Below are 9,353 nucleotides of genomic sequence, written 5' to 3'. Positions count from 1 at the left end.
GAAGGCGGAAATATGTGTATTTTCTTTGTTGGCGCCACGACCAAAAGATTTTACACAAGCCTCAATATCTTTGTTATTCGGGCCTGTAAACTTAATTTTCGCTTTCTTTCATATCACTGCTACCACATCTTCAATGGTACCATTTTAGAATTTCCCATATCCTAACAATTCATTATAGTCACATGGGACCGAACCACGTTACATAATTTTTAGATTTAAAAATATTTACCGAGCATATATGTTTATTGATTTTACTTTTAATTTTAGAAACATTAATGATCAAACTAAATATATGGATAAAAGTTGTTTTTTAATTTGAAAATAACTTTGAATTGATCTCATTATAATTATAATGATCGAAATAAATATATGGTCAAAAATATATTACTATATACTGACATCTATTACAAAGAGCGACTCATATCCTTCCATAATCATCCAATAATAGAAGAATATTAATTACTTTGGAAGGAGGCCCACAAAAAACATTTGATTAATTTAATTTAAATATAGCATTCTCCAAAATCTTATAATATGTTTTACAAACAAAATTTGATCAGTCATCATCCAACTTAAATGTAATTTTACAATTTCAAACTTATACTCACAACTTATTTATGGACAAATACATGTGATTTTAACACAAATGTATATATTGTGAGTTGTAATTTACTTCAACGCATCAACAGGGTTAATACATGAACATAATTACTACAGAATTCCAACATTTTTCATAAACAAACCTCATGTTAATACAAAACAGCTGTCATAAAGGCACCATAATAAAGAAACTAAGGGCATCCAAATTATTCAACGAAGTGTTGATGCAGTGATTGAGTTTTTAGAGACTTCGTTACGGAGATTAGAAATTTGACTGATGCATGGTCGTGTGTAATTAATTAGTAAAAAAATCAGTCTAACAGGAGTACATATAAATATTTGCACTTACTATGGAAAATGTGTTATTATTTACTTTTTTGTTTTTGCTAAAGTATTATTACTTGAACCTTGCTTGTTTGCATAAATATAGAAGAAAATGAATATTCAAGCAAGAAACCGGAGGATTAAATAGTAGAGACTGTAGAACAACTTATAAATCCTGTACTTGAGTATAGAACTGAAACATAGTACAGGGGAGTTAAAGAAAATTATTATGTACCAACAAGTCACAGCTCACTTGAGTATATAAGTACAGACTACTGGGCACTACAGAGTCAGGCCCAACCCATCAAAAACCATCTACCCGTTTTAAAAGCAGTGTGTATATTTTATTAAGTCAAATTAATTACTTTATATTATAAAAATTTAGTAAATATTCAGGTGCATTTCCTTCTATGTTACAATGATCTCAAACAAGATTTGCTAATCTTTTATATCATATGTTCAATTGGACAAATGATTGAACAGACGATTGTTGCAGCATATCTTACTGCGCTTATTATCAGCAATATAAAGTAACACTTATTTTTCTTATATACATAAACTTGAGGCAAAAGTTTTAGAATTATCATCTCACCGCCAAGGAGGTTCTAACAACCTACAGAAATCAGCCATCTTTATAATGCACGCCATGTACATTCATATCAGTAACTGTGTGGTCTGCTATCTTGATGTAGTAACATTGCTCAAACATAATATTTCAGAGAAGTGTTCAAATGAAAAAGTCTAATCTTGTATTTGTTCAATAGCTTGATCTTTAAATTCGGAACTATACTGTAGTAGAAGTAACATATTTAAACGTAGCGGTTTCTGAATAACTAGAAATAACACTTGCCTCTCGAAGATTTCTAGCAAACAACTTTTCACATTCTATATGATGTGCACAACAATGTCATCGGAACTTCAAGAACTGTATAGCGAGTTCCTCTGTAGGCCGTGCACACTGCAGAAGGCGTTCACCATAGGGGAGAAGTCACAATGCACCACCTTGCCCTTATTCAACATATATATAATAAATTAGGAGATTTCCGGGGTTGAACTCATGACAGCTGATACAGATAGACACTTAAGCACCCGTCAAGCACAACCTTCTATCCTCTTTTGTCCAAGAAGTGAAGATGGTTCAACAACGAGTTTTCTCTCTCGCAGATGTGAAGATTAGACAGTTAATTTCTCATGTACTGTAATGCAGTGAGATATTGTTCTAGAAAGCTGAAACATGGCTATTTCTTCATTGGCGCCTGAACCTGAAGATTTTAGACAGGCCTTAATATCTTGCCATTTGAGTCTGTAAACTTGAGGTATGTTTTCGGTTTCTTTCATATCTGTGCTATACCATTTCTTCGATGGTACCATTTTCGGACAGAGTTTGGCCTTTTGTCACTTATGGCAATGGCAATGTCATTCGGGAAAAGGTCTTTACGCACAAAAGCATCGAAAATTGTTGTCACGAGGAGGGCTGTCAGTGTGAATGTTGCAACGACACAAAGTATGATCGACAGTGACTTGGTTATAACATTTGACACTTCAAGTGAGTACCTAAGGGTTGCAATGGGCAGCACCAGTCATTGGAAAGTGTAGGCCCACCAAGCCAGTGAAAACCTATAAATAACGATGGAAATAAAGCTCAAAACCTCAGACAGCTATATTTGAAGGAATCATAAATACCAAATACAGAATCCATATTGTGGAAAATACCTGAATCCTCGGCAGAAATTAACTCGAACAGCCTGCAGAAACAAAAAGAGGGATGGACTTTTAGCCAACAAATATTTCAACAGAACAAGTGAAACAGGACCGCAATCAACTTGATGAGTTTCCATATTTTTTTGAGCATCATTCTAGGATTAGTATCACAACTTTTGGTGCAAACAACACTAAAAGTAAATTATTCATTACTAAACTGAATGTCATTCATACTAAACCTAAATATGATAGGAAACGTTTAGAAGCAACAGTCTGTGTTACTGAGAATTGAATTAATGAAATGTAGGTATATAAATAAAGATTTGTGGCTTATTTATGCAAAAGACTAACCAGTGAGAAATAAAGGAACAGAGCGATAAATAAGCAATCATTGACCCAAAATCGAATGATCCTTGTATTCTGCCCATGCCATTGAAGCAACGCTAGGTGCAGCAACAAAAGAAAGAACACGGGATGGAGTTCCTTTGGGAGCGTTTCATTTGTTGGAAGCCTCTGGTACAGTGTAACAACCAGGACTGTGTAGTTAGCCAGTCCAACCGCAAAAAAGAAAATCGGTCCTTCTTTTAACCCCAGTGTTGCACCCAATAGTGCCCCCACAAATTCCCAACAACAGAAAGATGGTTTGATGGATTTGCTACCTTTGAAAGTCTTCTCTGTCCTCCTGACATCCACTGTCCGTATATCTTCAGCTCAAGGATTAAGATAGGCGTCATGAGGACATACCATAAAGCCTGATGCAGGTCTTTTGTCAAAGAAGGTGGAACTCCTAGAGCTAAGAACAACAAGGCTATCCACGAGCAAAGAAGAAGTTGACACGTATTGGATGATAGTACTCACGACGAACAGCCTAAAAGTAGAATACAATCTTCAGAATGTAGGTGAAAGCCACCACGCTAAAGAACAACGGATAAGAACCATAGAATAATGTTTACTTTCGTGCTGATATGGAGAAATCCCATTGTGGTACTTGTGGCTAAATTTTTCCACATTATGGCTTGGCTGCTGACACCAAGGCATAAACCGAATGAAGAGATAGGGTAACGAAGAAGAAATGGCCACAGTTTATCGTCTGGAAGCAGTATTTCCTCTGAAGGCTGTAAGTTTGATGACAGTACATATAATATGAACATATTAGTATTTCAACAAAAAACCAGAACTAGATGAATATAATTTTTCCGGTGTGCAAAGGCACACTATTTGACAAATATATCTATAATTGTGTAAGTGACGCTTGAATGCACACAAATTAGTAAAAGGTAACAATTCCATACAAATGAAACTTTACTTTTTGATCCGTGTATAAAGGTTTTTAGTTTGACAAGTAGAAGCTAAATCTTGACATGCAAATTGTCACAAATACATTGAGAACATGAAGAACTTGTAAAAAGAAAGGTCATCAGAACATACCCTAAGAGTATCCAACTCCGGTCCTTCCAAGGCATCAAATATCGGTGCACAGGTACATTCTCCATTTCAGTAGTTTTTTTAAGTGGTGTTCCTGTCTCATTTACCTTTCCACGCAAATTTGATAATTGTCTATCTAACTTTCCAGAAAAAAGTTTTAAAAGAATTGTATCTTTTATCTGTAAGAGTCTTCTCATGGGGTTTCTGAGGGGGAGGTCAGGAGCTTTTCCACTTATAACTGCATCATTTAACTCAGAGCCTTTTGGTATCGGCTGTGAACGAAAGATTGGCTGTTTGATCTTTGGAATATCAGTAGAAAGTGGAGAATGTGAAACACCGCTGCTGGAAATTATTCACAATCATCCCTAAGAGAACTCTTTTCTTCCCCTCCAAGTGGTCTTCTATAGGAGAAGGCGGCATGCTGATGGAAATGGATCGTGTTCTCTGGGTGGGACTCAAAATCACAGTTTTGGATCTCCGCTGCATCTATCTTGGTTTCCTAGTGCATTAAACATAAATAAATTATTTAAAATACAACGATCCTTTACTGGTTAAAAGTTAATAATAACTGTATTACATTATCCACATCCTTGCTATAGCCAATCTAAAAGATAGAAGAGTAATAATCTAACAGCTACAACGACATTACTAAGTAGTGAGACTGCTGGTAAATGACATGTACACTACAAGAAGTAACAATAAACATAGGTTTAGTGAAATATTTACTGGAAAGACTTTCCAAAGCAATATAGTTTTGGACTATAAACTCCAGAGTTAATTAAATGTTCAATAGCACATACGTCCGTGGTACTGCAGAGCTTAAATAACAGCTATCTTGGTATACATGTTACATAGATAGTATATGACTAAAAACATAACAAAAAGTTGAATTTTAAAGACATTAACGAAGTTTCTTCCAAAGAGTCCAACATTATGAATTCATAATATCAGTTTTATACTTTTATCACTTCAATCCTTTAAATTTGACAAAAAAGCCCTGTCCTCTTAACTACTTAATTTGATCAACTTAAACTCACTAGTGTTCAAAGATCACATGCATGACCCTAATCAAACAAGTTTGTTGTCGAAGCAGTTAAGGATTTAAGATAAGATTGATATAGAGATCAGGACACATACAGAAAACTGAAAGAAAAAAGACTGCAACACCAAAATATTCTTTTCCCAGCTCTATTTATGTTTTAGCAATGTGATGTTTGCTATTGCAGAAGCCTAATATGACAGACCTTAGAGAGCACAAAATTACGAAACATTAAAGTAATTAAGTTCCAATAAAATTTGAACTACCATTACAAAAGAAACAGAACAGGATCAGCAGCTAAACAGGAGCAAAGTGATTGTTGCTTGTCGGTCTTCTCGTTGGTTATAACTTGTAACTATGAAATGCATCATTCTATTGAATCATGAAGATTGAGAGATTTATAACCATCTTGCATCACTATCAGTGCAGAATAGAAAGTTTTATAAAACATGTAGAGACTAAAAGCTGATATATCTATGAAAAAAAATATGTAGCAAGCAAACATTTTTGGGAGTAAAAATGTTTTATTTGGAACAGCAATACAAATATGACAATCCACATTAATATCTAATCTAAGTATGCCAATAAATCAAAAAGCATGTGATTCACAGTATCAATTAAGAAATACAAAAATCTCGAAGAATTACATATTGACTTACCACGAGAGAAGGAAAGACTGTGTCCAAGTCAGTGTCTTTGTCCAAACTATCAAAGCATTCCAATTCATGAGTAGACAAATATTCAATGAGTGGTGGAAGTGGATTTTCCAAACTCAGGTTCCTGTTCTCTTCCATGCTGAAACGTATATACCTGCAGTTCAACATGTTCTCATACTTAATACTTGCAAATTACAGCAACTAGTAAAACTTGTTGATACTTAGATTGAATGGAAATAAGAATTCCAATACGCGCATCAAGTCTTCTGTTCTTGTTCAGCTAGGATGTACTGCACAAAGTGTCCAAAATCGCAGAATGTGAGGCAATGATCTGTAGTCCCGACGGATGATCAAATATAGTCCATGCCGACTTGACATCCACCAGGTGAGTAGCTTATGTAAAAATAAAATCTGTAGCACATTTATGCAAACAACTTTGTGTAGATTTTGTAGGAGCATATAAGTCATGTTGGTTACTAGTGGATATGCAGAATAGGTTGATTAATTGTAAATATAAGATGTCTTGTAATTCTGTATAAGTGAAATGGAGTCAAGTGACAAATAGCTACCCGACCGATGATCAACAAAGCTACCCGACGGATGATCAACAAAGCTACCCGACGGATGAAGAGCATGTACCCGACGGATGATCAAATTCAAATATCTGTTGACAGTGAAAACACAGTCATATGCGTTGGGTATTTGCAAAAGAAATGTGGTAGCCTGTTAAGCAGGAATTTGAGAACAAAGAAGCGTTACCATTTCCATGCAATTGTGAAGATATTCAAAGAAGCCGGAATAGAGTAGTGAAGTAGCATGGAGTTAGACTAGATTTGTTTTGTTTTATTATCTTGTCTTATTATCATGTAAACTTGGTGATATATAAACCAAGTGTAGCTAGTAGAACATTCAACTAAGCAAACACATTTCAAAAGAGAGATAAATAAAGTTATACTTATCAAGAATTTCTCTGTAGTTTGTTTGTTCTACTTGTAAGCAGCTGTGAGCTATTTAAGCTTCACAGGGTTCTCATTCGATATATATATATATATATATATATATATATATATATGTGGTGGATACTTTCAAATCCACCAAAAAGTTTTAAAAGCCTTTGTTTTTATTACTTTGTGTTTTGATTTATATAACTACTTCATTCCGTAATCTGCAAATCAAACACTTATATATTTATCGAGTTATAACTGATTTTAAAATCTTGAAAAAGTAGCCAAAATTACATTCAACCCCCGTTCTGTAATTCTTGTTGTATTGTTAGGGAATAACAGACTTTCAATTTAGTGACCATTTTGATATTTAACACAAATGGAAAGGCATACGGACAATTCTCAATGGATCCAGCCTTATCTTCTTTATATAACAAGAAATAAGGAGATTGTGATTCCCAGGGATTGAGTCCATGGCATAGCTGATATAAAGTTACACTGACGATCCATCAAGCACAACCTTTTAAGTTCCTCTTTCGTCCAAAATGTGAAAATTGTTGTCACGAGCAGGGCTGTCATTGCTGCGATGACACAGAGTATGATAGACACTGTCACAATAATTAGGGGTGAGCAACGGGTCAGAATCGAACCGAACCAAACCCGAATCGAAAGAACCGAGAACCGAAATAGGAATATTTTAAGAACCGAACTGGACCCGTTTATATGTAAGAACCGAACCGAAACCGAACCGTAAAATTCGGTTCGGTTCGGTTCTTAACCGAAAGAACCGAATTTATATTTTCATTTCATATTTATTTATTTTGCATATTATTTCGTATTCTAACTTTTAAATTTTGACTAGTTTTGATTACGTATTAACGGTAACTTAGTAAAAGAAGATTTTATTAGTGGCAGATCATTTTGAATTCAATTACTTTCTAATATTTAAGAAGAAAAATGTTTATAAAAATATTCAAAACTCCATAAATATTTAAAGAAACGAGTAATACAATAAGAATCATATTTTTCTTAAATTTTATTAAAATATTATAAATAAGAAAACATAATATGTAATATATATACATATATTTATATATATTTTGTATTTATTCATTTATATACGATTCGGTTCGGTTCTTACGGCTCTAGAATGTTAAGAACCGAACCGAACCAAGAACCGAAATTTCTAGAAAAACAAGAACCGAACCGGACCCCAATTAGGTAAGAACCGAACCGGAACCGCAATTTTTGATCGGTTCGATTCGGTTCTCGGTTCCGAACCAGGAAGTGCTCACTCTTAACAATAACTTAGTTATAACATTTGAGACTTCAAAGTGAATACAACAATTAAATTTTAAGAAATAAACTAGCATAATAGCTCGTGGACGCACACGTCATTCTCTAGTAGTCATTAAAATACATATCGATTATCATTTTGAATGTGAGATGTTAAATAAAAAAATTATTTTGTAATGAAATTCCTGCGTTCTTAATCATGCAAGCTAATGTGAAAGAAGTAGGATGACACCGGAAACTTAAAGTTGCAATTATCCATAACAACATACAATTACATTTATATATCTTTTACGAAAAGAAAAATAAATTTTAAAATGCAAAGTTCTAAAGTATGGATGTAGATAACATTATATCTTTTTATATTAAAAGGAAAACCATCTTTGTGGGCAATTCAGGATCCTTATAGTTTTTCAACTTCGTACCATAATCATTATTGTCGTCAATTTTCGTAAGTGGTAAACACTACAAGACACATGTGACATTGTATTTATCAAAGTGTTGGATAACAAAATATATTTATGATTTTAACTTGGAATGCACAGAGTTTCAGAATGATATTCTTGATATAATATTAAGTATTTTAATGATTTTTTCAGTGTGTTAAATATTAAACTAGTCACTGAAATGGAGCACATATATCATTTTGTTCACCGATCTCAATAAGTTATCATTTACAGTCACTTAAGGTGGTCTAATTATTAGTTTTTTCACCTTTTAAATTTTAAATTAAGTGTAAATATATTTAAAAATTAAAAAAATAAGAAAAAAATATGGCCATTAATATTATATACAAAGTTTTGTTCTTAAATTTTATCATGAAAAAAGACAAAAAAAGTTACTTTTATTTTTAATAAACTTTATTACGAGTTTTATTAAAAAATAAAATGTATACTACTTAATAATTTATTTGAAGTGTAGTAAAATATCATTCGAAACATCTTATACCCAATGTTTTGACTTTTTATTGATGAAATATTTTTTAGTGTTTCGGCTTTTTTCTTTGCAGTCTTTGATGATTCTGATTATGATAGATATTTTGAGTAGATGCAATCTTTGAGTTAAAAATTTATCGATACTAATTGTAGTTTGTGTAGGTACAATATTTATAGGTGTACAGTAATTGAAACTTGTTGTATGTGGAATCGACAATGTCTCAGTCCAATTTTATTGCTATCGTATTAAAGTGTATGTACAATATTGTAATATTCATGGCGACGACGTGTAGTTAACTATATATATATATGTCGCATGTGATATGTATTTGAGAATATCCTTATAATTTAACAACTTATAATATTCTCGTATGTTGGATGGTAAAAAGCGATCATATCCTTAATTTTCTATTCCATAACAAAACAACTCTCAAAC

The 9,353-nt window shown here is 33.1% G+C and overlaps 1 pseudogene; it reads right to left on the bottom strand.

Annotated features, from left to right (window-relative positions):
• Nucleotides 1–2,258: 2,258 nt before the first annotated feature.
• On the bottom strand, nucleotides 2,259–7,268 carry LOC141702015 (S-type anion channel SLAH3-like; annotated as a pseudogene).
• Between the last annotated feature and the right edge of the window lie 2,085 nt (nucleotides 7,269–9,353).

The sequence above is a fragment of the Apium graveolens genome, unplaced genomic scaffold, assembly GCF_009905375.1.
Source record: "Apium graveolens cultivar Ventura unplaced genomic scaffold, ASM990537v1 ctg4522, whole genome shotgun sequence".
NCBI classification, from domain to species: Eukaryota; Viridiplantae; Streptophyta; class Magnoliopsida; order Apiales; family Apiaceae; genus Apium; species Apium graveolens.
This window is presented reverse-complemented; position numbering and strand designations above follow the sequence as displayed.